Source organism: Acanthopagrus latus, chromosome 13 (assembly GCF_904848185.1).
Source record: "Acanthopagrus latus isolate v.2019 chromosome 13, fAcaLat1.1, whole genome shotgun sequence".
NCBI classification, from domain to species: domain Eukaryota; kingdom Metazoa; phylum Chordata; class Actinopteri; order Spariformes; family Sparidae; genus Acanthopagrus; species Acanthopagrus latus.
The window spans coordinates 611,542-636,260 of record NC_051051.1 but is presented as its reverse complement, the minus strand read 5'-3'; positions in this window follow the sequence as shown (position 1 = coordinate 636,260).

The following is a 24,719-nucleotide window of genomic DNA, read 5'->3' as shown; positions in this document are numbered from 1 at the left end:
GTCCTCAAGGGATTGTGAAAACTAAATGACATGTATGCTTACAAAATCCTCCTGATCCCTGATATAAAGTCAAAAAGTCACAAAACAACATGGTTGGACAAAGTCTGAAATGGCTTTTGTTGTTTTCTTTGTTCCTGGAAAGTTAAGGTTTTTGGAAATGGTTTTCATCAGGACAGCAGAGTCTTCTCTGGAGAGCAAGGACAGAGTGACATCCTAAAAGCCTAAATGACACATCTTGGTGACAGTGTATGTTTGCACACACTCACAGAAGAAGCCTTAGCCTCCCGCTGCCTGGAATTCACTCCAAGGAGCATCAATCCTTCTTACCCTCTCGACTCCCTCCACCTTGAAAAATCCTTGTATGTGCCACTCACGAGAACATTCCCAGAAACCAAGAGCTGTACCCTTTCTCAAAGATAAGCCTGTAAAAGTCAGCGTCTGTCTTTACTATGAATACATTGTCAATAAATATTGTATACAGTTCTACATCTGACTGTTTATTTTCACACGACATTGAATGAGACTCAACAAAATAGTTTTTGTGGCTTGATGGGACCAACCGTGTTACATGTTATTAGTCTGTATGTCAGAACGTTTATATCCAACAGGTGAGACGCATGTAGCAGCTGGTTTATGATCATATTTGAAAAACCTCACAAGGGAAGAAACTGCAGGTAAATTGGGGGAAAATGAAATAATTGCCATACAACATCTCCAGTTGGTTATTCATATCAGTCAGACACTCTGGTCATTCTGATTCTGTCCATGACACACTGCAGACCTCATCCAATCAGATCATCAGCCAGAAACGCTCTCACTCCATTCGCTCCTGTTGAGATCTGTGAGCTGGTCTTGTTCTCTGTAGTTGAGGGAAATCGTGAGCGTTCTACAAGCAAAAACAAAAAGTTACTGTTCACTTCACCTACCTGCGTCAGGGCCCAGCTTATTTGTGCAGGATCATTTCTTGAATAAGTCTTAGCTGGCAGAAAGGCATTTCTTGGTACAGCTAGTACGAACCCTGAAACTTAGATCACAGCTGAGTGACTGAGAAATAATTCTTCCTCCTTTTAACACAAATCCACTATTAGTGGTTTGTTATGGTTATGAGTTTTTTGTTTGAATGTTTGTAATGCAGTACCTTTTACAGCACCAGTGTTGTGGGCATGTTTGATTGGACGCCCTCGTTTCCTCCCCCCTCCTCCCCGTGTGTGGAGGTCCACACCTGATCCTGATCACCACTCAGGCCGGGTGGTATAAAGTGCTGCTGGTGCCGGTGGGCTTCAGACTGCATGTTCTTCTGGAGACACATCTATCTTGTTGACTGTGTAGACTATAGACTGTAGACTGTCGAAATCGACTCTTTTGTAGCTTAACAGCCACATCCTGTTTCTTTTCCCTCCTTTACGCTCGGTGTTATTTGCCTGTGTTACATCCCCCGGCCTTACGGGGGCATAGCAGCACCAGACCACATCCTACACTCACTTTCTCAGTGAGTTGTGCTCCAAGTGATTTGTAGATTTAATACCGAAGGCCAAAGTTTCAAACAACTTTATTTCAAAGCTCAGTAGGTGCAAGGTCAGTGTTACCCTTGCTGGCACTGTGAATTTTCCAAACCACTGCTCATGCATTTGCATTTCAATTTCAAGGCTTCGCATCACAGAGGTCAGTAACGCACATTAAACATTTAGGGAAATTATGCTTATCTGGAGTGAGAGATGCCTCTAAGTGTTGTGATTTCAGCACATTCTTCCTGGCTCTGCTCGGATCACTGTAAGAGCAGCAGATCAACTCTTAGCTCATCTTTATTTTTGCATTCAAATAAGACACAAGTTACTGTATTAGTAACAGGCTTTTTCTGTGCTGGACCATCAGTCAGGATCCTCAACAGAGAGGAGAGAGAAGCATTCATGTATTTACAGCAAATCCCAAAACCATTTTCCATGTTTCACATTGACTGTGAGTGTCAGTGAGACAGGTAACTACTGTTGAAGCTGGCCTGTAAATATTTTTCAAGGAACTTTTACAGATGCACAGCCCAGTTTCCCTGAGAATTACGCCCACCTTGAGATTTATGTCCAGTCGGCGGTCAGCGTGCCCTGTGCAGAACACAGGCTGATGAGGAGGTTGTGGAGGACAGGAGTGCAGCCTGACTGGCAGACTTGAGTCTTCTTTTTATTGACTATAACCATATTTACCTGCCTAATATTAATTGTGAGCTTATTTGCCGTAACTGTCATCTTTTCCTCCCTGTAGCCATCCTGTGGTTAGCCCTCACAGTGAGACCACAGACGGGGAAAATGTTTAATTGAATTGAATTGAAGATTTTTGTTGTCTCTTAACATTCTGTCTGGTAATTTCGTTGAGTGGGAGGTAGTTAACAAAAACATTTTTATAAGAAACTATAAAATATGTTCACTCTACACTGAAGCAGTTCAAATGCAGTGATAAAGTCAAAGATGAAAAAAGTGTGTTCACTTTCACTCAGCTTCTGTTTCACACATCCAAAGCATCAGGGCAGTTTTAGTTTTAGTACTACTTCTATCTTGGTAAAAGTGACTGTGCTCACATATTCAGCCCCGTGTTAACTGAGGATTATCACTGACTGCAGCTCCTGCCTTTCTATAGCACAGCAAACATGACTGCCAAGGGTTAAGTCTTCAGTCTATGACAGTGTGGAGCAAAGAGGCCTTTCAGTCTGTTCCATGATATCTGTAAGAATCCAATAATACAGCAGCTGCCTTTTTCAAGGGCACAAGATGGAGCGGCAATTATTTACAACTTGTTTCCACTCAGAATAGCCTCTTTTCTATTTCTGCCCACTTCACCTTTGATACTGAATCCTTCTCTGGCATCCAGAGAGAGGCTCTTGACTTGGTGACTCAAGGAACTCTCTTCAATGGAATATATACAAACATGTGAAAATAAAATACTGTAAAAACATGTCAGCAAGGCAATATGTTGTTTCCTCTGGACACAGGATGCTGGAGGGGCACCAGCTGTGTGCAGTGGGGCAACAGCAGGCAGAGCGTCAGGAGGGCACTTCATCACCTCTTATCAACCATAAAGAGACATTGTTAAATATTGTTCATTCTCCTCATCATGTCTTGGCTTGTTCCTGCCTTTTTCAGTAGTTATTAGTATTATTAGTAGATATTCCAGCATAAGTTTAATCCATGATCTAACACACACGACACAGAGTAAGACCCCCCATCCAGAGATCACTTTATCCCTTTGACTAATCTTTGTGTATTGAGTCTGTGTGTCTCTCGTTGTCAGTCTGTCTGTGAGTTCCTCGTCACTTCTGTAGCTCTGCATTTTGTTCCAAGTTCACCTCGGCTGCCTTTTGGATTTCATTTTGTTTTCACTGGATCAGTCCTGTTCGGACTGCTCATCGCTGGACTTGTTTCTACCTGGACTTCCCAGCTGACTTTAGTTAATTTGTGTTGCTCTGCCAGCTTCTGCTTCCACCTCCAGTAAGTTCATCAACGGTACTGCTTTTGTTACTTCTGCTCTGTTTGTCTGGAGTCCTGCTTTTGGGGCCTTTGGCAGTTGATCTCATGATGATGTAGTATCAGCACATCAACCATTGAGAGAGGACCAGTATGCCACAACCAGCGAGGTTGACTGTACATTTCATCATGTTACACATGCTACAGCTGTAGGTGGCCAACATGACAAATGGAAGCAAACTGAGATTGCTTTGGCTCCACAAAGTGCCAAGTGTGATCAGTACTTTGGTGGTCTTGTAGTGGCGGAGGCAGACAGGCGTGCCCAGAAATGTGCCTGGTTCAAATCCTGATGCTGACAACTCTCTTAATGAGAGAATGTGGTTTTCAGGAAGACAGCTGTCACAGGGGCTGCTGGTAGGAAAGCAGCTCCACTTGACTGCACACTCTACAATATCTGATGGAGTTGTGAGACGCGACCAAACAAATAAATAACTTCAGTGCCCTTGAGCAAAGTAGTGGAATTTCCAGGGAAGCTGTTTGTTGGCAGATTGTGAGCCCTCTCCAGCTCATTATGTGTGTGTTCAAATTGCATTGCACAATGTACACCAGCATAATCAAAGGAAACTGCCTCCCATGGAAACCAAGATCTTTTCAGTTTTGCATTGTCTTTTTCACACAGTGTGAAGCTGAGATTTGAAACCGAGCCGTGGCGGTGTAGAAATAGAGCTCTGGTGGCTCAGGATAGGAGGACATGAGTCATGACACAGAACTGTAGGGAGGCCTGGCAGAACAGCAAAGACATTAGAGTCCCATGCAAAATTCTCCTTTTCATTTTTCACCCACAACATCATTTTTGGTCATCACCCACAGCCTGCGTGTGTGTCTTTGCGTAACCCACGTCATCGTTTTTATAAATCATCCAGTGTTTCAGATTAAAAGGACAAAGGGAAGCAGTATGTTCAGCCAAGATATCATAACAGCATTATTATAAAGGGTGACTCACCTCCGAGGGATACATGAGACGCAGGAAGTGTTCCTCAAGCATGCTTAGGTGTTTGTGTATTTGCTACTCAGAAATCAGATTTTCACTTGTGCAAATGACTTGTATGAATCAACGCTTGGCGCTGTAAGACTTGCTCCTCAACTCTCTGACAGAACAACTGAGTGATTAGTATTGTACCCTCCACTCTGGCGGCCTCAGCCACGGTAGCTTGAAAGGACTCCAGCGCAGATACACAAGGAAGGCAGCAGCAGAACCAGTGGGTTAGACTAGTAACAGTGTTTTAAATGGCTGAACATCTAAGCACAAAGACTTCCCTGCAGTCATATGTAAGTTGTTTGAAGCCGCTTCAAGTCTTTTGCTGTCTTTACTTCTTTTTGTCTTTGCTCAGACACGGTTTCTCTACAGGTCTACAACAGTAACACTGACAGAATAATTGGATGACAGAGGTAACCAGGCCCCCAGGAAGACCACCAGGCTTTGAAGCTAATTTTGCATAATGCCTCAGCTATAAAGTCACCTAATGCATATACTTCACACCATGAAAGTAAATCATAAAAGAAGCGGCTGTACGACACTGGGGTGTTTTTGGAGGGTCACCACACCCACAAAATGAATCATTTCACTGTTGTGACCATCGTGAAACGATCAGATAACAGCTGGAAAGTACGGTGGCCCTGAAGGTAAAACACAAACACATTTTTAGAGAAAAATTCAGCCATATTTTTGTTGACAAGAGGACAGAAATGTTGTCTTGTTTTCTGACCCTTTCTTGACCCTCAGGGCCACCAGAGAAATGTCTTCAGGAGCAGCATGATTAAATCCTGTTATTACCATTTTCAGTTAGTGAGAGACTAAGAAGTCTCTAGTGAATGCACTGTGGACCCCACAATGTGCAACATTCAGGTGATTTTATCCCCTTGATTTTCTTTATGCAGCACTGAGCAGCTTTCAAAACGGCCAGGTTTCTGACGTTGTATCTGGTTTTAATCATACATTCATGGAAGCAACTCATTTTAGTTGTAATCAGGAGCAAGAACAGTTTAATAAAAGAAGTCAAGGTTCTGTCAGTGCATGTCGTTGGTGCTGTGTCGGGTTCGGGTGCATGAATGACCTGAGTATGGAACATTGCTCATGTCATGAAACGTGGTCATTGTTATAAAAACCTTGTTTTTGTTCCAGTCTCTGTCATCGGATGTGAATGTTCTTGATGCTTTCTTCTGCCGTCCACTTACGGCTGGCTGAAAACTTTGACCTCCTTTCTTTCAGTGCTGTGATTGGCTACACTGTCAGAGCAGAAGGTTTATATTGAACCTTTAAGGATACGTGGACTCACTGGGACAGCACCCTCCAGGGTCCAGCTGTTGAATTCTTGACATTGGAATTTGTACTTGTACAGTCACAGTGACAACAATTGACATTTTTAAAAGGTAATTTAGTTATCGTGAGGTCCAATATTTAGCCCTAGAGTGTACAATAGTGTAGACTGCACCTTAAGGGACAGAAATGGGCTCCTAATGTGCCTCATTTCTGACAGTGTATGTGAACACCAGACCAATTATTCAGTGCATTGTCCAGAGAAAATGTGCAGCCACAGAAATTAGGTAACATGGCTGATGTGACAAGGCGAGGAACACCAACGACTCTGAACAGAGTGTATAATGATGAAACTTAATTTCTGTTGACTTTGGTTGGCAAAGTCTTTGCCCACCAAAGCGATGCAGCTGCGCTGAGCTGGGTTTTTTTCTGTCAGCGAGGCAGAACGAGGTTGACAGATTAAAGCTTTACTTTTGTTATTCAGCTTTGTTAATTTATTTTCTCATCTTATGAAACTTCAAGAAACATCTTTAATTTCTCTGTCTCAGCCTCTCTGCCTCTGTATGTGTGTGTTCCTAGTTAATTAGGAGGAATATATGTTAATGGGAGGCTGCTAGCAGACTAATTAAGATTCTGATTAGAGTGAAGATACTGTCAGCCAGTCCCAGTGTGTGTGCCTGTGTGATGAGTGCGTCTTGCTGCTGGCTCGCTTGTTGAGGAAGTCGTCACAGCTCTACCATGCACTGGATGAAAAGATTACACAGTCCTGTATCTGTTTGTTCTCTGCTCAGGAAATGAACACATTCGTAGGAACAATGGTGAATTTCCATTTTATAAAAAAAAAAAAAAAATAGAGGGAACGAGGCGTTGGACGTGTTGAGTGGGAGGTTGTTGTAGCCATGGTGCATCTCTTAATTTTGGCTGGCAGAAGACCACAGGCTGACTTTAAGACAGGAACACAGTGATCCTCTAATAATGGGCTTATTTATACGTGTGTGTGGGTGTGTGCATGTGTCTTCTCTCCACGTCGGCCTCCGTGTGTCCGTCTCTCCGTATTGTTTGGGACTCTGCTGCCTCTGTGTGTTTTTTGCCACGTTGTCGCGTTGCGTGGTGTCACCTGAGCCGTGCATGCTTCTTACTTCCGTAGAGAAATCAATGGTTTTCCCTGTTGTGCATCAGGCATAATAGTAACGTATTGACAAGAGCCTCGTATGAACAATTCCTTTTATCTGTCTCTCTGATGCCTTTTCCCTCTAAGTTTCTCTCCGTGTGACTCACACCCTCTTTCCATCTCCAATTCTTCCCCTCTATTTAACACTCTCTTTTCATCCTCCTCTTCCCGCTTCCTTGTCACATCACTGTCTTTTCTGATGAATTCTCTCCAGTTTTCTATCTCTGGCGTTGCCCACATGCTGTGCTGTGTGGATTGTGAAAAAAGGAAGCAAGAATCCAGCATCTGTAGGTTGTAAGACAGAGTGACACTCGGCTTCAGACGTGACTCACTCATACAGTATGCACACCGCGATCGATGTGAGCAGTGATGTATGCACTGAAGAATGAACTGCAAAGATTAGATTAATTCATGAAAGGGACAGATATTTTGCTTGAAGTCACTTTGACTGTATAGTATATGCTGAGGTCTGAAGACAGAATAATAAATGTATGCAGCAGGGACAGATCGACCTTTATGATGTCCTGAGCCGACAAAATCCTATTTTTTGTGGACGGAAACTGTGATTTGAAATTAGATGAAATGAGATAAACTGACTGATTCAGTCGTTGATTTTTTGTGATATGAATGTGAAACACCTGTGGAATGAGAGGCTTTATGGTACAAAGTAGTTCTTCCACTGACAAATGATGGAATTCTGCTCCTCTTTATAAATCCTTAGCCTTTCACAAAGAGTGTCGAGAGATCACTTATCTATGAAAAGTGTGTTTGAAATGAAGGTGATGTATTTCAAAGACAGACCTTGGGTGACTGCAGCGATGGTAAAGAGACTGATCTTTGCATGATCATATACATACGTACATACATGAACACATGCACAGACAGATGTAGCACAGCTTGAAAAATGGCCTGGATTAGAAGAAATACGCTATCAGAGCCAAAGTAGGAGCTGCCATTAGTCATGAGCCATCAGAGCAAACCTTTTCCCCAGCCTTTAAAAAGGTGCACACAGCTCTGACAGTTTGGTGGATGGAAGACAACAATTTAGTGCAGACCTGCCATAACCACTGATATCCTTGTGTGGGAGGTGCAGAATTTCAATGAGTGAAGATAAAGCACATTGAATTAGTTTAGCGTATGTGCTAAATGCTTCACTCCTGTCCTGGTAGGATCACATCAGTTGTATTAGCTATTTGTAATTCTGGGCCAAGAGCCAAACTCACATTTGTTATCAGCAAATGTTATCCAGTGTATTTAAATTCCTCATGGACTTCCTGTATTAATCACCTTAAGTTAATTCTGATTTTAAAAACAGAAGGGCACTTAGTTAATAATGACAGGGAGTCGGAGGAGAGGTAATCTATGATCAGAGAGTCAAGTCCATTTAACAGTAATTTCATAGTTTCAGTCGCATTACAACTGGAGCCTGTGGCCATAAATGTTTTTGTTTTTTGTTTTTTATTGTGGTAATACTGTGCTCATGGTTTACTTTGGCTGAGGCACAAAAAAACACTTGGTTGTGGTTGAGAAAAGATCGTGTGACAAGTCACAACATCTCATAAAAAGAGATCTGTCCCTGAAAATAGTCAGTCTCACACTTATGATTGTTATAAGACAGTCTTGAACTGTAGTCGCTGGCTTAGCTGCCTACATGTAGCTCAGGCAGAGTCCACTCCAACTCTGAACTGAAAGTAAGATCATAAGATTATTATATACATTTGAATATGATATTATATAATTACTAAATGTCAATATGACACAGACGAACTTGAACATATCAGTCACATTAATTACCAACATTTTATTCTGAATGCTGGGTTGCTTAAATGTGAGTTGATTGTGAGCTGATTGTGAGCTGATTGTGAGCTGATTGTGAGTTGATTGTGAGCTGATTGTGAGTTGATTAGAAACAACACAAATCAAAGGTGCAGTGAGCATCGTGAGCAACTCTCAGTCATGTTTGCCACCAAAATGTTTTGCACTGCTTGATGTTTACTGACACAATCCCAGTTGCACCTCACAGTAGGTGACTCAAATACAAAAGAGGTATAGGTGAGAAAAAAATAAATGGAATCCTTCTCACCATCTCACACACCGAGCCTTCCAGGCAACATTTTCCTCAGAGAATCCAGAAACCTCCCACTGTCTATTCTCTTATCATTATACACCCTCTTTCAACATCACACATCCATCTTTTTCCTTCCAGTTATCCAATAATAGGCTCTTTCTGTTTAATTCCACTCAGGAATCAGGACTGGCTGTCACCAGGTGGCCTTTGCAGCCGTTTGAAATCCTCTGCTCGTAGCCATGCCACTCATCTCCTCCTCTTGCTCACTGAGAAAGCCGCTTCTCACCTCAAACTGGCAGAGAAATCCTCAAGAGATGATTGAAAAAGGCGTCTTATGGAACCTAATACCAATATGAATTTAAATAAGGAGCAGACTCCAGGTCTGTTATAATGATTCAGTCTTCAGTTAAAGCCAAGCAACAAGCCATTTACTGCATGATAGATGTTTTAATTTGGTATATCCTCTTATGAATGGATACCAGTGACCAAAGCCAAATGCCTATTAATCAATCAAGGCCATTCGACCTGCATACAAATGCACTGGATAAGCTTTCCTACTGTTTCCGCGAGGCGTTGGACCCCTGTGGTGTTTCCATCATGCATATTAATTCATGCCCTTTGATGTTAAACATTTACAGTGCAAGCACAAATGAAACGGCACGCTTGGTTTTCTATACGTGCTGCCAACCACGAGAGATTGTTGCTGGAGTTTACGTAAATAGGTCACTCCTGATGAAGCAAAGAGAGAAAACCAGGCAGAGAAAAAGAGTTAAACGCTCCCTGATGAGTGGAGCTGCAGAACTGGTGCAGTGATGGCAGGAAATGTGCAGTACAGACACACGTGTACAGTCCAGAGTCCTCATCTTTGTTTCTACATGGCTTTGTTTCTACATTCTGCATCAGTGTGAATCATTTCATACAAGATGCCATTTGTAACAAAATAATACCAGGAAGAGAAAAACCTTTAACTCCTGCTCCTTTTTCACAATACATAAATCACTTACAGTACACGGTGCACCGCCGATACTTTCACTTACTTTAAGACATGGACACACACACACATGCAACACAGAAGACAACATATAACTCCAGTCATTGGATCTCTAGACGTCTTCTTTAGGGTCACACAGGTCTGGAATCGTACAATGAAGGTCTGGAGTGCCAGCAGGACATATATCACCATCTCCAAACAACATGAACGTTGCAATCGAGCTATTCGGTTGTTACAGTGTTGACATGTGTTTATGTACATGGTGAATATATACTGTTATAAACAGCAGTCAATACAACAGCTCTCTGATCAGTTGTTAGTCACCTCAACAGAGAGATGCTTTTAGAGTACAGAGTCATAAAGGTGCACCAGAAGAACTTGTATCCTGTGATCTTAACACTAAATATCTGCACATGCTCATGCCAGCACTTCCAAACTCTCTTTAACTTTAAATAACATCATGGACCAGTTGAACATGTGTTGCTCCACAGTCCACACAGTAACAACAGTATGGTCCAATTAATGAAAAAGTGAACATCTGAGGTGCCTCAACATCCAGCGTACTCTGCACTTTGTACAGAATACACACTCATGTTCTGAGACCTTCACTGACAAAACACACACACACACACACACACGTGCACAGAGTCGATGAGGCTGTCCAGATTGCTTCTCACATCATATCACCATCTGCTCAGTTCACCCACACAAACACACACCTTCAGGATCAGCGCACCCACATTTCTTTAGCGTATGCCAGTGAACGCCACCGGCAGATTGGAGGAACGAGTAATTCCTGTTCCTGTTTTTGTACACAGTGAACTCCAGCATGTAAAACTGGCATATGGTCAAATAAACCACTGTATGCATATAAACAGACAATAATGATGATATAAGATCTCATTTGTTGGATTATGTTTTTTTCACAGTCTGATAATAACGTTACAGCTCTGGTGATGCAGCACAGTTTACATTAGCCATCTGGAACGTTTAAAACTCAGGCAGGTATTTTTTTTATTGAAATGTACCGAAGAAATATATACAAGTGTCTTTAAGTTTTGGCTCAGTAACGGATCAAAAACATCAATGTGTGTCAAAGGCTCTTATAAATCTAATGATGTGATCAGAAATGTATATATGCAATAAAGCTATTTGCTCCTGTAACCACACGTCTGTCTTTTCTCATCTTATCGGAACATAACTGAAAGGTTCTTTTATCCCTGTTTGCTTTCTGCACACGTTCCCAGTCCTTCAGAACGGTGGTTTGGACATTCACACAGACGCTGAACCGTCGGTATTAATCATTTTTGTTTCATTATGAATCCAGAAAAAAAAATCATCTTTCCTGCACATGTTTGTTGCTATTATGAGATTAATTGAGCATCTTTATTTATTTAACTATATCTGCTACAGAAACTCTAACCTTGTATTGAAGTGTTTCAGCTCAGTAGGTGCTCCATCTGAAGACAAAAACATGACAGACAAACCAGGAAACATCTTTTAAACAGCATTTAACCTTCTGCAAACCACAGATATGTCATATCTCCATATATAAGTGTCATAGGGAGTGTGCCATATTGACATTTGTGATGCGTGAGTCATTATATTATATAACCTAACTTCCCAATAGGAGATGGAGCGGATGGAGGTGGAGTTACAGACAACAAAGCTGCCAAAACAAAACTTAACAGATACTGTGAGTCAGACACATCAGCACAGCGTTGTGACAAGAGAGTGATTGAAAATTGAACCTAAAGAACCATAAGAACCATAAAGAAATATAAACTTTTAATGTGTCATGTTTTGTAACAGAAACTTACTTTGCAAACATTACTCAGGTGAATGGATTTTGCTCTCTGTATTATAGCTTCATTACTGGAAGGAGACAATAAAGAGGAACAAGATGATGCTGTATACATTCAGCCTGCCAAAATCTCAAATCACTTTTTCAGCAACACCTGATTTGTAAGAAAAAATATACTTTTTAGAATTGACAACACAGTGGTGGCAGGTAATTAGGTCAGTACAAGACACACTCATCAAAACTGGAGACAAACTATTTGCAACTCTCCGTCACAACCTGAAAAATTATGTGTTTGGTCGGAATGTCACAACAGAAGTTAAGCCGTCTTTCACAAATGAAGGGAATGAATGAGAATTTTGTTATTTGACAGTCATCATAATGAAATGTCAAGCTTGTCAACGGTGATGATGGAGAGGTTACAAAACGCATTCTGAATCAGAAGTAAGCTGGGGTCAACTTGACTTCCAGTACACACGCAGCATGTTCGTCGGGGTCACTACCACACAGATGCACAAATCATCCCGGAGTGTTTGATGATTATCATCTGCGTGTCTGCACTGTGGTTATTCCTATCCCGACAATTAGGGGGCAATTTAGGACAGACGGTAATTTAATGCACACTGATGCCAAGATGATGGTGTAGCACCAATAAAACACATGTCATCACAGACTCTGATGTGATTCACTTTATGCTCCTGGCCAAAAAAAAAAGACCAAAAATAGAATGGATGGAAAATTGCATGTCACCTTCCAGCCGCCCCCCTGGCTCTGCTTTCTAAAACAGACGTCAGTGATCCGATCATCACCTGTGGACAGAGTACAGTAGAAAACTCCATGGAGTGCTGGCAGGGTGAGGTCATCGTTTAACCTGACCTCCACTTCCTGTGAGTAGCATGTGCAGAGGAAGAGAGGCGCTGTGAAACCAACACCATGGGCTGCTCATGCCAGGTGGATCCCACAGGGTGCCATAGCTGTGCACAAATGTTGTATAATTATGCGTTAATCTGCCTGTGTGGCTGGAAAAGACAAAAGAGGAAATATCTGAATCAGACAGACTGGACTGCCTGTCCCTCACAGCCAAGAAAACGGCAGATTAGCCACATTAGCACCAAATTATATGGCTTCAAATGCCAGAAATAGCCCCACTTTCACTTAATAGCACATGAGCACCAGGCAGCCTCATTTACACAACGTTAACAGCACAATGAGGAACATTTAGTTGTTAGAAAAAGACAGAAGAAAGCTCAGATGTTGTGGCTTTTGCAACTGTTCAGTGGCTGCTGATGAGGATCTTAACCGAAGCGTCCCCTCGCTGAGCTGTAGTTATAAATACATATTTAGAATGTGATTCATCCCCAGCTCAGAAGAAAATAAAATGCTTTCATTTTGTCATGTACAGTGAGTTTAAGTTCTGTGAACAAACTGGCCTGAATAGGATCACTGACAATTATAGACATCTCACACACATGCAGTCTTGTTTTGTCCCTAATCTTCGGCAGCGTTTGAAGCTGAGTATTGAACACAGCAGCAAGTCTATAATTATAAAATCCCTTTTCTCCCCCAGAAATACATTTCAATAAGTTAAGCATTTTGTGTCACTGATTGATTTCATTTTGGAGGGATTCAGGAGAACAAAAAACTGCACAAAAGCGGAAAGCTTGTGTGGGAGAAGAGACCTACAATCTTTTTTGGCGTTGGGAGAATCTGAGGGAAGAACACAAAAGGCATAGTGTAGGCAAATATGATTATTTTCAGTCTGATATTTTGTGCTAACGTAAGAAGTGGGAAATATGAAATATTTCTCAGCTGCTGTTCATTGTCCGTCCAACAATCGCTCTCAAAAGACAAAAGGAATGATTTAAATAAGTTAACATGAATACACAATATGGCATCAGGGCTTTTTCAGTGTACGTGTCTTAAAACAGGCCTGATCCTCTTAGTGTGTCTATGAAGCTCCTTCACACTGACTCATTTACATATAGAAAGTGCTTCATGGTTATGTCCGTGCATTTCCAGCTGCCATTAATACATACATACATACAGACAAGCTTTCAGCTCCTGAACTGATGAGAACTGTGCCACCCTCTACCTGCTGCTGTTTCCTGTCTACTACACCCCTGATTATACACCCATGTGAATATGATGATCAGCAGGTGTTAGCAAAGAAAAAAATTATATATCTAAACAAAATCATGTGACCAGTCAATAAAACAGCTCCTTCACTGTGCACAGGACTCTCCCTCCGGAGGTCAGGGGTTTGTGTCCCATTTGTGACCATGTACATGTGCATAATGGTGTCACTTTTTAACCCAAAGTATGATCTTTTCTGTAACCTGACAAAGTTATTTTGGAGCCTGAACCTAACCAGGTAGATTTCAGTTCTCTAGCTAACAAAGTAATGTTGGTGTCCAATCCTAACCAGAAGGTGGCTGTTACAGCGTTAGTCACATTCCAAAACTCATGACATGTAACAGTATGCAACAATATGTCTGACTGATGTAAAAGGTAGAGAGTCACAGTGTGAAGCGTAAGGCCACTGACCAAGCTGCTGGGTGAGGAGTGAGAATGTGTTGCCTGCCAATGAGGACATCACATCAGGAACAGCTGCTCTGTGTTGTCTGGAGATCACTGGTCATTTATTTAGCTTGTGCCCATCAGCCAGGAGAAGTCAATACGTTGTGTGAGGAGTGTTGGGGGTCTGCAGTGAGACCAGTGATCTTGGCAGACCTCATTTTTAGGAGGTCCATCTTCTCTTTGGCCTCTTCAGCTCCTGGGAGACTGTTAGCAGTCTCCCAGGAGCTGCAGGTTTGCTGTTCAGTATGATAATGGGGGACAGAGTCGGGGTGCCATCTACAAATGTAGATCGGCCTTTCAACCATAAGTGGCCGAGTCTGTGGAGAATTCCTTTTAATGATTTTCACTGAATCAACATGGTTGGTGTGGGGAGCTCATTTGCATATAGATACAGTAAAATGGGCAATATAGAGCAGTATTCTGTCGCACCGTGCGTGGCCTCAGTTTCAGCTCACAGTATTCTACCTTCATGCAACGACACATAAAATAAAATGAAAACACAGTGAGTCCTGGATGTGACAGTCCTTCATGGGGTGTTATATGTGGGCTGCACACCTTAACCAAGAGGGAATTTTTCCTAACCCTTACAGAATATGTCAGTAGCTGAAAAATAGGCCACACATCAGATGCCAGTGGTACATTCCTTTAAAACTGCCTCTCCATTATTGAAGTCAGTCATAAATGCATTGATGTGAACATGTAACAGTATGTCTTTCATTGAATTTAGCCGATCATGTGGAGTTTTGAATAATACATGGCATTCTATCTGAATTTGATTGAGATAATACAAACTCCACTTTGATCCGAGGCGTGCGGTCGATCTGGACGTTCTTCGTGAGCATGAGAACAGCTGACAGCTCCCGTTAGGCGAACAGCAGACATGATGAGAACGTCAATACTTACTCGCTTTATGTTGTATTATTTTTCATCATGACTTTTCAAGCACATTCATGTATACTGAACTCTGACAGCAGGTGTAATCACTGACAGTATTTCATTTGTTTTGACGGTTCAGAATTCTGCGAGGGAAGAGTGGACATAAATTAAAGGTAAGAGGAAGCACAATGAAACTGATTCATTTCTTTGCTGAGATTTATTTTGTTATTTTGATTTGATTCTTTGTCACCCGCTGGCTGTATTTTGACATCCGTGATAATACTGGAAGGATTGTGTTTCTCGTCTCCCTCACCACGGCTCTGATTATTCCAACCAACATGACAGATAACAGATGCAACACGCCAACGTTTCATCAAATCAACGCACGTACATTTTCCAGCACTTCCATCTTCAAGAGAAACATGCGATGCAGCAGGGAATGGATGAGCATATAACACAGCAGCATAACAGCAGATACAGAATAAAGTCATTTCTTTTCTCAATGGTGCCACTGTAAGAAGAATAACTTCTCTGTGCATTATGTACCAGGGAGCATTGTTCTGCCAGTCTCACATGAAAATGTGTAATAGCTACATTTGGACAAAATGTAGTAGTTTCACAATAACGTCTCTTACATTGTGAGATTTTTGGCCTTTTCTTTTCTATTGGCTGCAACTTAATTTAAAACCAAACGTCAACTTCATAGTGGAACTAAGATAAAGTCACCAACGTCATAAAGAGTCATTGTTGGACGACATCATACATCAGAACAGTGTTTATAATTATACTGTTTGTTCGTACATATTATGTATGTAAGAGTCTATTTCTAGTTCTTAACATTGTTAGTTTTTTGAAAATTATTATTGTCTATTGTTATATTGAACTGTGCTTTGGCTGCTGTGATGCACAAATGTCCCCGTTTGCTTGATGAATAAAAGAATTCTGACTGTGATGGATGTCTGAACAGTGCACGTTTGACAGTTCTGATAAAGATGTCAGATTAGTGTCATGTAACAATGTGCTCAGGGTGAATATTTCCCCAACACTGAAACTTTAGTAACTGTCCACTGCCACCCAGTGCACGCTCATCTTCCTGCAGAATGTGAAGAGGTGAGCCGGGTCTATAGGCTCCGCATGCACGGCAACGTGACAAATGATGTGAATGTTAGTGCTCTGCATCCCCCCACAGCATCCAGCCTCATGTTTGTGTGCTCTCTGATTAAACCATGTGGCAGTGCAGGATGAGTCATTCAGTCGGTCAGTTAGCCAGTCCCTCTTGGCTCCTCCCAAAGGCCATTTGGTTACTGGATGCCCGGCGATTTAAATAGCCAATGTTGCAATGGCGCCATCACACAGACGGTTCCTGCTGAGTGCCTCCTCTTAGCTCATCAGTGGCAGGAGGCTCACGTCAGCCATCGCTTCTGCACTCGCTCTCATCACGGCTGCCTCCAGCAGGCAGCGACTGCATTATGATGACTTTTTGATTATTTGTTATTGCCTATTTAGATGGTTTTCCAGGCCTCAACCAGATGGAAGTTGGTTTAGAGCTTGTAGAAATGATCGCCCAGCAGGCATCCCAGAATCATCTTTATCATTTCACTTTATTTGCGTAGTATACAACTGGTTCTATATTACATTTTGTTTCTGTTGCTAAAATAACTGGGATTATCTTATCAATATAATGATGTTATCACAGACAACACTTCTTGCATGATTCATCAAAGAATCTGATTTCCTTATTTGAAGAAAGCTTGAATTACATACATACATGTCATGAACACCATTTGACTGAAATTGGCCTAAAAATGAGATACGTTTTATGTCTGCTTCTAAAAAACCATATAAACAAGATCTCAGCCAAATGTTGTCACGTCCACCAGTGACACCACTGCTGCCAGCCAACCACGAGCTGTTTTGTCAGATTTCATTCTGATACAGAAACACTCAATCAAGGTTTAACTGAGCGTTCCACAGCTGTGTCAGTACGAGCCTCCCATCAGTGTCAGACAGAAGATGGGTTGTGGTGATCAAGACACTTTTTTTTGGCCTTTGTATGTCTTTACTGATAGGAGGGTGAGGGGGGTGAGACACAGCAAAGAGCACCAGGCAGGGACTCAAACCTGGGGCCGCTGCAGCAGGACAAAGCCTCTGTACATGGGACGCTGCTCTACCCACTGAGCTAATGGGCGCCCTGAGACAATGGAACTTTAAAGGGATTGATGTGTTGTAAAGTGGCAAAGGACCAGGGTTGATCTAATAAAGCTCTGTGACTTTACTGCCCAACAGATTATAGGGGAAATAATCAGGGCTAAAAAGGACAGAGGCGAGGAGCCTGACCTGGCTCAGTGGAAGACAAATACATGCTTTTTACAAAAGTGAATAAGGGTCAGAGTTATAAGAATTTATCCTGACTGTGGCTTCAGACTAAAAAGAGTGCAGAGAACATTGTTAGTATTTGTAACAACTGTGCTTTTCCTGCTGTGACAAGTCAAAATCCAGTGTAAAAGCCCAAAAATGGGAGGTAAAGTAAAAGGGCCTTTTTTCACAAGAAAGAAGCACAAAGTGTCTCAAAAACAGGCTCAGATCGTCAGCAGGAAGGCAGACAGGACTGAACCCAGAGTGCAGTCACACAGGATTTCAGGTAAAATGTGTTGTGAAAAGCAGGCAGGCCAGGAAATAGAGTAGGTTTGAAAAATAAACTGGGGCCTAGTATGGCCAGAGGGTCACAACTGCAGCCCATAAAGATTTAAATTAAACAGCTTTTTATTGAACGCTTCATTGCCAATAACCTCCGGCACTGTCATTGCACTCACTGCCGCCAGGCAGCATCTTCTCCTCTCGGCTGCCTGTAGTTTTATGTTAATGACAGGTCAATCCCGCCCTTCAGTTCAGCTCAACATCAGAGATCGTCACAGTTTCACATGTCATCAACCAATCAGATGGAAGTCAGATTGTTATAAAGAGATGACTTCTGCTACGTGTGGAATGACGAGACAACTGGTAGACACGGTGAGACTGAGAATAAAGAGCGATGGGCCACAAAACAAAACATGCTGAAATTACCATGGAACCCTGAATTATTGTGTTTTTTGACCTGCTATATATTTTACTATATAGTGGTATCGGCACCTATCTAAAATGCAATGGTGCATTCCTTTTCTGTTCTACCCAACCCCTCTGTGACAATTCATTCTTCATCCTATGTAAGCAAAAGAAGAAGTGTTCCAGGTGCCTCCTGATAGACAGCAGGTGTTGTAATCACAGGCCAGGTGCTTTAAATGAATGATCAGCTACAACCAGTGAACAACATACGGAACCACGATGTTACAGACCTGAACAATTCAAACACAAGAAACTGACTGAGAGGAAAGGAACCAGTAAATATGGATCCAATCAACAGCTGCCACATGACACAAACCAACAACATGATACATCGACCTGAATACCACACCCAGGCTATTCTAACACATCCTGTTACACACAAATACAAATATCAAACTCTTTTCCCCATAGTCTTGTATGTGAACAGTTATCTCTCTTTTGCACTGAGCTTGTTTATATGTTTGTTTTTCTCTAAATTATTAATATGATAACCGGTGACAGCATGCCAAAATCAAAGATCTTTTCACCCTCTCACACACAAACACACCCACTCACACACAATTTCTAAACACTCAGGCTTGCATAATCAAACACAAACACATCACAGAAGGCAGATACTCACCAAGACGCTTCATCAAAAACCTGCAATCATTGCACCACTTCATTCTAAGATGTAGCATAACAGTGCTGCTTTAAATAAATGTAAACTCTGACATGTGCACACGTCGAGCTGTAACAATGTAGATTAGACTCAAGAAGTCACTCAGACAGGCACAGTCACATTATTCTTTCTGTCAACCCGCTTGAAGCCCCTTGTGGACCAGACTTTCCCTTTATGATTACCTACAATTCATTGCCATACTAATGTGATATAGTTTTTTTTTTAAACTACAAACTACAACTACAAACGGCAGAATCATCTTCATTAAAGCTTTATTTGAGTCATGTAGACCACGCAGAGTAATCAGCCTCATTATGTGACAGGTTGTGGATGCAGCCTGTGTGTCAGTCCTTCATTTCAGTCTCACGCCTGGACGAGGGCTCAGTCCACTTGTCAGAATGAGGATAATTTGGATTTAGCTGTTGTGTTTGAGTTCTAGAAAGCGTGGAACCAATCCTCAATGCCTTTTATCATCCAAAAGCACAATTCGACAAAGCTGAAGCAAAATATTTCATTATACTCTTGTTTGTCTCTTTCCTTGCTGTGTGTTTATATAAAGAAACTTACATATATTGACCGCAGTGTCTCGAAAAAGTCATTCCAGTGTCAGTGTCTTATTTAGCAGAACACAGCAGGAAGCTTCTCTCTAATGCTGAATAAAGGCTTGAAACTGAAATAACCATCACAGGAGTGCTGTGGTTGCTTTTATCACCCTTATCAACAGTGACAGCATAACATTTCCTATAAGGCGAGCTCAGACAGCATGCACTGGGACAGATGAAGATGGAGATACAACACAGGAAATAGAAGCATTGCAGTCAAGTCTTTCATGTGCCCCAAAATAAGAGGAATAAGAGAAAACTGTCTCTCGCCTTGACTCATCTTCCAATTTTAGTGCCTAGCTTGAATTGTAAAACTACGCTGGCAATATTGTGTTTGTTCTTTTGCGTGTCGTGGGAGTCTGAAATGAGAAGTCATGAGAAAAGCTTTCAACGAGACGTCTTATACAGAGTAAATCCCTCGTGTGGATTGTCAGAAAATTGAATCAGAGCCCACATTTATGTGTTAGCACTATTGAAATATTTCTACAGCAGTACACATTTCTAGCAGCATTCAAAATGCAAAGGGGGCCATAGTTGCCATAGGTGGAGAACTACTTAAGGGATCTATGGGTTTTAATGGGATCCGTCACATCCATCCCTGGTTACTCATATACGCAGTAACAAGACGACCTCACTCACAATGACAACATAACACTTCCTGTTAGCATGGAACAGTAGATGTGTATAGCATCACCTCACTTTTACACAAGAGAACAAAAAGAGAAAATTAAGTTTTTTTTCAAAATATTACAAAGAGTCAAAAGGTCAACTTAATAATGTAGCAGGTGCAGGATGTAATTGAAAGAGCATACTTTTACTTACATACTTTTAGCAGATTCTCTCTGCTGTTCCACTTTAAACCACAGAGAAGTGAGCCTCTGAAAGCTTCCAGGAAATCTTTACCTCAGGATTTACTGAGCGTATGTTATAAATAATAATATTATATCATTATTTTATGCTATTTCCTGCCCACAGACATGTTAGGGTTAGGGTTAGTAACCCTAACCCAACCCTAACCCTAACCCTGCTACACAACAGAGCAAACAAAAACCTCGAGTCTGCCATATTACTTTTTATATCAAAGCTTGATGAACGGCACTCGACCACCCTCCACCTCAGCCCACTCACTACAGCCTCTGTGTGCATGGTACGAGAATGCCACACTTAGTCGAGCGGAAAAAAAAGTTTCCAGCAAACATAATCCCTGCAGCAGCTAGCTCATGTTTCATTTAAAGGTATCAGGTGAAACAGTTTAATATATGAAAATAATTAGCTGCAGATAGAGTTCACCAGCTCACCACTGGAAACGTCCCAACGTCTCCTCACAAGCACCCGGTTTTGTGGCCCTGACACAGGACCTTGAAAACTAAGTGCCCTGCCAACAGAGTTAAAGTGAATCTCTCACCAAAATGCAACCGAGGCTTTTTTCGTGAGTGTATTTGAGTCAAAACATTGTGTAAAAGCATAATTACAACAATGTGGCACTTTTTAGATTTACCGTATTTTTGTTTTTGGGCAAACTCATTTTCAATGGGAGTGCTACAGGCACTTTTACTCCAGCATCAAAATCTCTATTTTTAAAACAGTAAGAAAGCTCAACACAACATGAAACTTTGCTCGTAGTATCACCAGGTTCTCTACACATGAACACCAACATTGAGAACTTTGTCTACACAGAGTTTATTAAAAGGAAGGTTTTTGAACCGCTCACATTAGCAGTAGCTTGTTTCTCTAGCCGTCGTCATGGCAGCCCAGAGGGGATCGACACGTCTGGGTAGAGCGTATGTGGTTCAGTTGAGCTATGTGTAGAGACCCTGGTGATACTACGAGCAAAGTTTCATGTTGTGTCAAGCCCTCTAGTGTTTTAAAAACAGCGATTTTGGTGCTAGCATAAAAGTGCCCCATGTACTCCTGCTGAAAATTAGTTTGAGCCAAAAACGAAAATACAGTCAATCTTAAAAGTGCCTCTTTTGTCGTACTTATGCTTTTACATGAAGGTTTGACTCAATTACACTCACATAAAATGCCAAGGTTGCATTCTGGTTTCACTTTAAAGTCTGTCATTCTCTTCTCCGTCTAAGCGCTGCCTTTGAGAGAGGGGCACCCATCATCAGTAGACTTGTGAAATCACAAAATGATTTGTGCTTCCAGGCCTTTGTAAAGGTTTTGACTGAGCAGAGTCTCTTGAAGCGAACGTTAACGATTCCCTCCGTGCACCACAGACCCGTTCCAGTGTTGAGACATCAGCAGTTTCTGCTTTTTTCTGCTTCAGGAAGAAAATCATGAAAAGTTCAAGAAAAATATTGCAATGTATGATTGATAATGTGAAGACTTAATCACTTAATAAGTGGAGGTGGCATTTCATTGTGTGAAGCTCTTTTCTGCAATGATTCTTTCAGTCCAGTCCTGATGCAGAGATGCAGATCACATCTTGTCTAATTTCTTATCATCACAAGTTCTTATGAAACAGGATGAGCTTCAGCTTTCAACACTCTCATATCTCATTCTGCTCCTAATTTCTCCAACTGTGGATAATGAGTTATTAGACGAAGCTAAACATAGACTCCTGTGACCTTTGAATTGCAGAAGAAAAAAATTAAAATGTTCTCCACATAATAAAAGATCTGTGTCTTTGCACAGTTATGGAGGTCATCAGCACAATGTGCTTTGCCTGTTAACATTAAAAAGCCAATTGCTTGTACTCCTCACACCTCAAAGAAATATTGATTTAATATTAATTAGACTAGCGAAGAGTGCTGTTACTCTTTCTTGATCACTGTCATATTTTTCTTGTTATCTTATAGCTGGAATATTCCATCCTTGCCACCAATGATAGATGTTTTCTGCATCACTGATGAATATAACACTTAGACTTTTGTTAGAAAAATAACATTTTGTTTCCCCCCCCAAAAAAACATTCAGGGACTGAATCACTCACTGTGCCTTTGCAGCCTCTTGATTCTTTGAACTTTGTCTCAGACACACTGAAAACACCACAAAGAGTAAGAACATCAGAAAACATAACTGACTGTAGAAACACAAAACATCACAATAATGGAAAGGAACTGGTTTTTAAGCATACGTGTATTCCAAACCATGGATCAGCAGGGCTTATATTTATCCTCAGGGGACAAATTAGCCACCGTATAAAAGTCAATCTAGAAGCTAATTATAACATGTAACCTACTCATTTACACGTGTGGTGGGGGACAACTCAACAGACAAAACAACCTTAAAGAAATAAAAAGAAACGTGTCCTAGAGGCAGAAGCTTAATTACAGCACGTGATGAGAGATTCATCAATCTCTTACAAAAAAACATCTAACTTTGATTAATTAGTGAGCTCCTACCTTTTGCACTAATTGGACTGTTGCAGGCCAACAGGGAAATGTTTGTTACATACTACCAGAGAGTAAAACACACAGTAGCAGACTTCTGGCTGTGATTGGATGGTTGTTGATATGAGCATCATAGATCATCGGTATCTGGCACCTTGATCAATCCAAAAACCATAAAATGATGCCTCAAAGTGTTAGGATTGGTGAGGAGAGTGCTACCAGGCAGTCCCCTTTATGTTGCATTTATTTATGAACTCCAATTAAATACCAGGATCAGTATAATCAGCTAAGCTGGAGCACTGCCAAGGATGCAATACTCTCTTCCCCACATCCAGCCACACGGTGACAGCTCAACAACATCAACATGCAAGTGCACAAGTCTGCACAAACATGTAAGCACAATGTGTTTGTTTCTGTTTGTAGGAAGAGATGCCTGCTGTGTTCCATCATTTTTAAACATGTGTAACTGTTAGTATCAAAACGTTTGTCGAATATGAACAGAATATAACAGTGTGCCTTATTATGAATTCCTAAAACAGGCATCATCCATATTCATAACTGCAGCAGCACCTTATCCGGTTCAAATTGGGCCTCAAATAGCCGCTTGACATTGGCACAAAACATTTGTCGAAGCTGTTTGAAAGCTGTTGAAATGTATTTTTACTGGGCCACATGTGGACTGAAGGGTTCACAATGAGCATCACTGCACTCTTAAAATGTGATATTTCTTTGGTGGACTTTTTAGCACTCTGTTACACAAAGTGAAATCACTAACACTTCTGTGCTTCTTTCTTCCAGGAGGGTTAAACTCAGCACACCACACGCTCCCAAACCAGCAGTGAGAGTTACTGCTGAAGACTACAGGTACATGTTGTGTGATGATGAAATTGGCCATGTTCGAACATGAAGCTGTTTGCAGCAGAGCCTCAAAGACACAATATATCACCTTTATAAACCGGAATATCCCTTTATGAGACATATTTTAATATGCATACCCTGAAATTATCATAAGTCACTGTCAGAAAGTCTCTGTAATAAGGGGCTCAGTTGACCAATATAACTAAAACGGTGTCACAAAACCCTGGGAAGCGATGAAACAGGACTCTAAATGTGGTTAGCGTGGGTAATTTTCACATCACTGTGTGAAATTTAGCATGCCACGTTCATCCTGTTAACTTGATCTCATGTGGACACTGCTGTAAAAATCAGAACATTCTGCTACACCTCCTCCCTCCCATATGGACCCAAAGTCCCTCAAGCAATTTGCAGATATGAATACTGACAGTGCTCCGGGCAGCAGGGTGATATAGCAAGTTGAAACTCCGCCTCTCTGCTACAGGCTGGGGCCTCCTCGGCTCCAGGTGAGGAAATGAATGTGTCGATGTGTCGCTGGGCAAGTCACTGAATGTGTCCCAGCTGCAGGAATGTAGGTTAGATTACAAGATGTTTGACATGTTTCAGATTTTGTTAAAGGCTTAGCACCAGCACATGATTATGCTTTGTCTTTTATATCTGATATTAATGGGTTTGACACGTGTCAGGTTTTATCTAACTTGTTTTTAAAGGTAATGTTTGATAAAGACATAAATAAGAATTCAATGATTTAGTTTATTCAGCCATTTAAAATATGACAGTTTGTTTATTTAGTTTGATTTTTTTATGCCTGAACAGTCAATGGAGAATGAATGTATCCCATAAAACTACATAATTCCCCTTTAAATTACTTGCTATTTTTTTTTACATACATATGAGAATCCTCGGGGCAA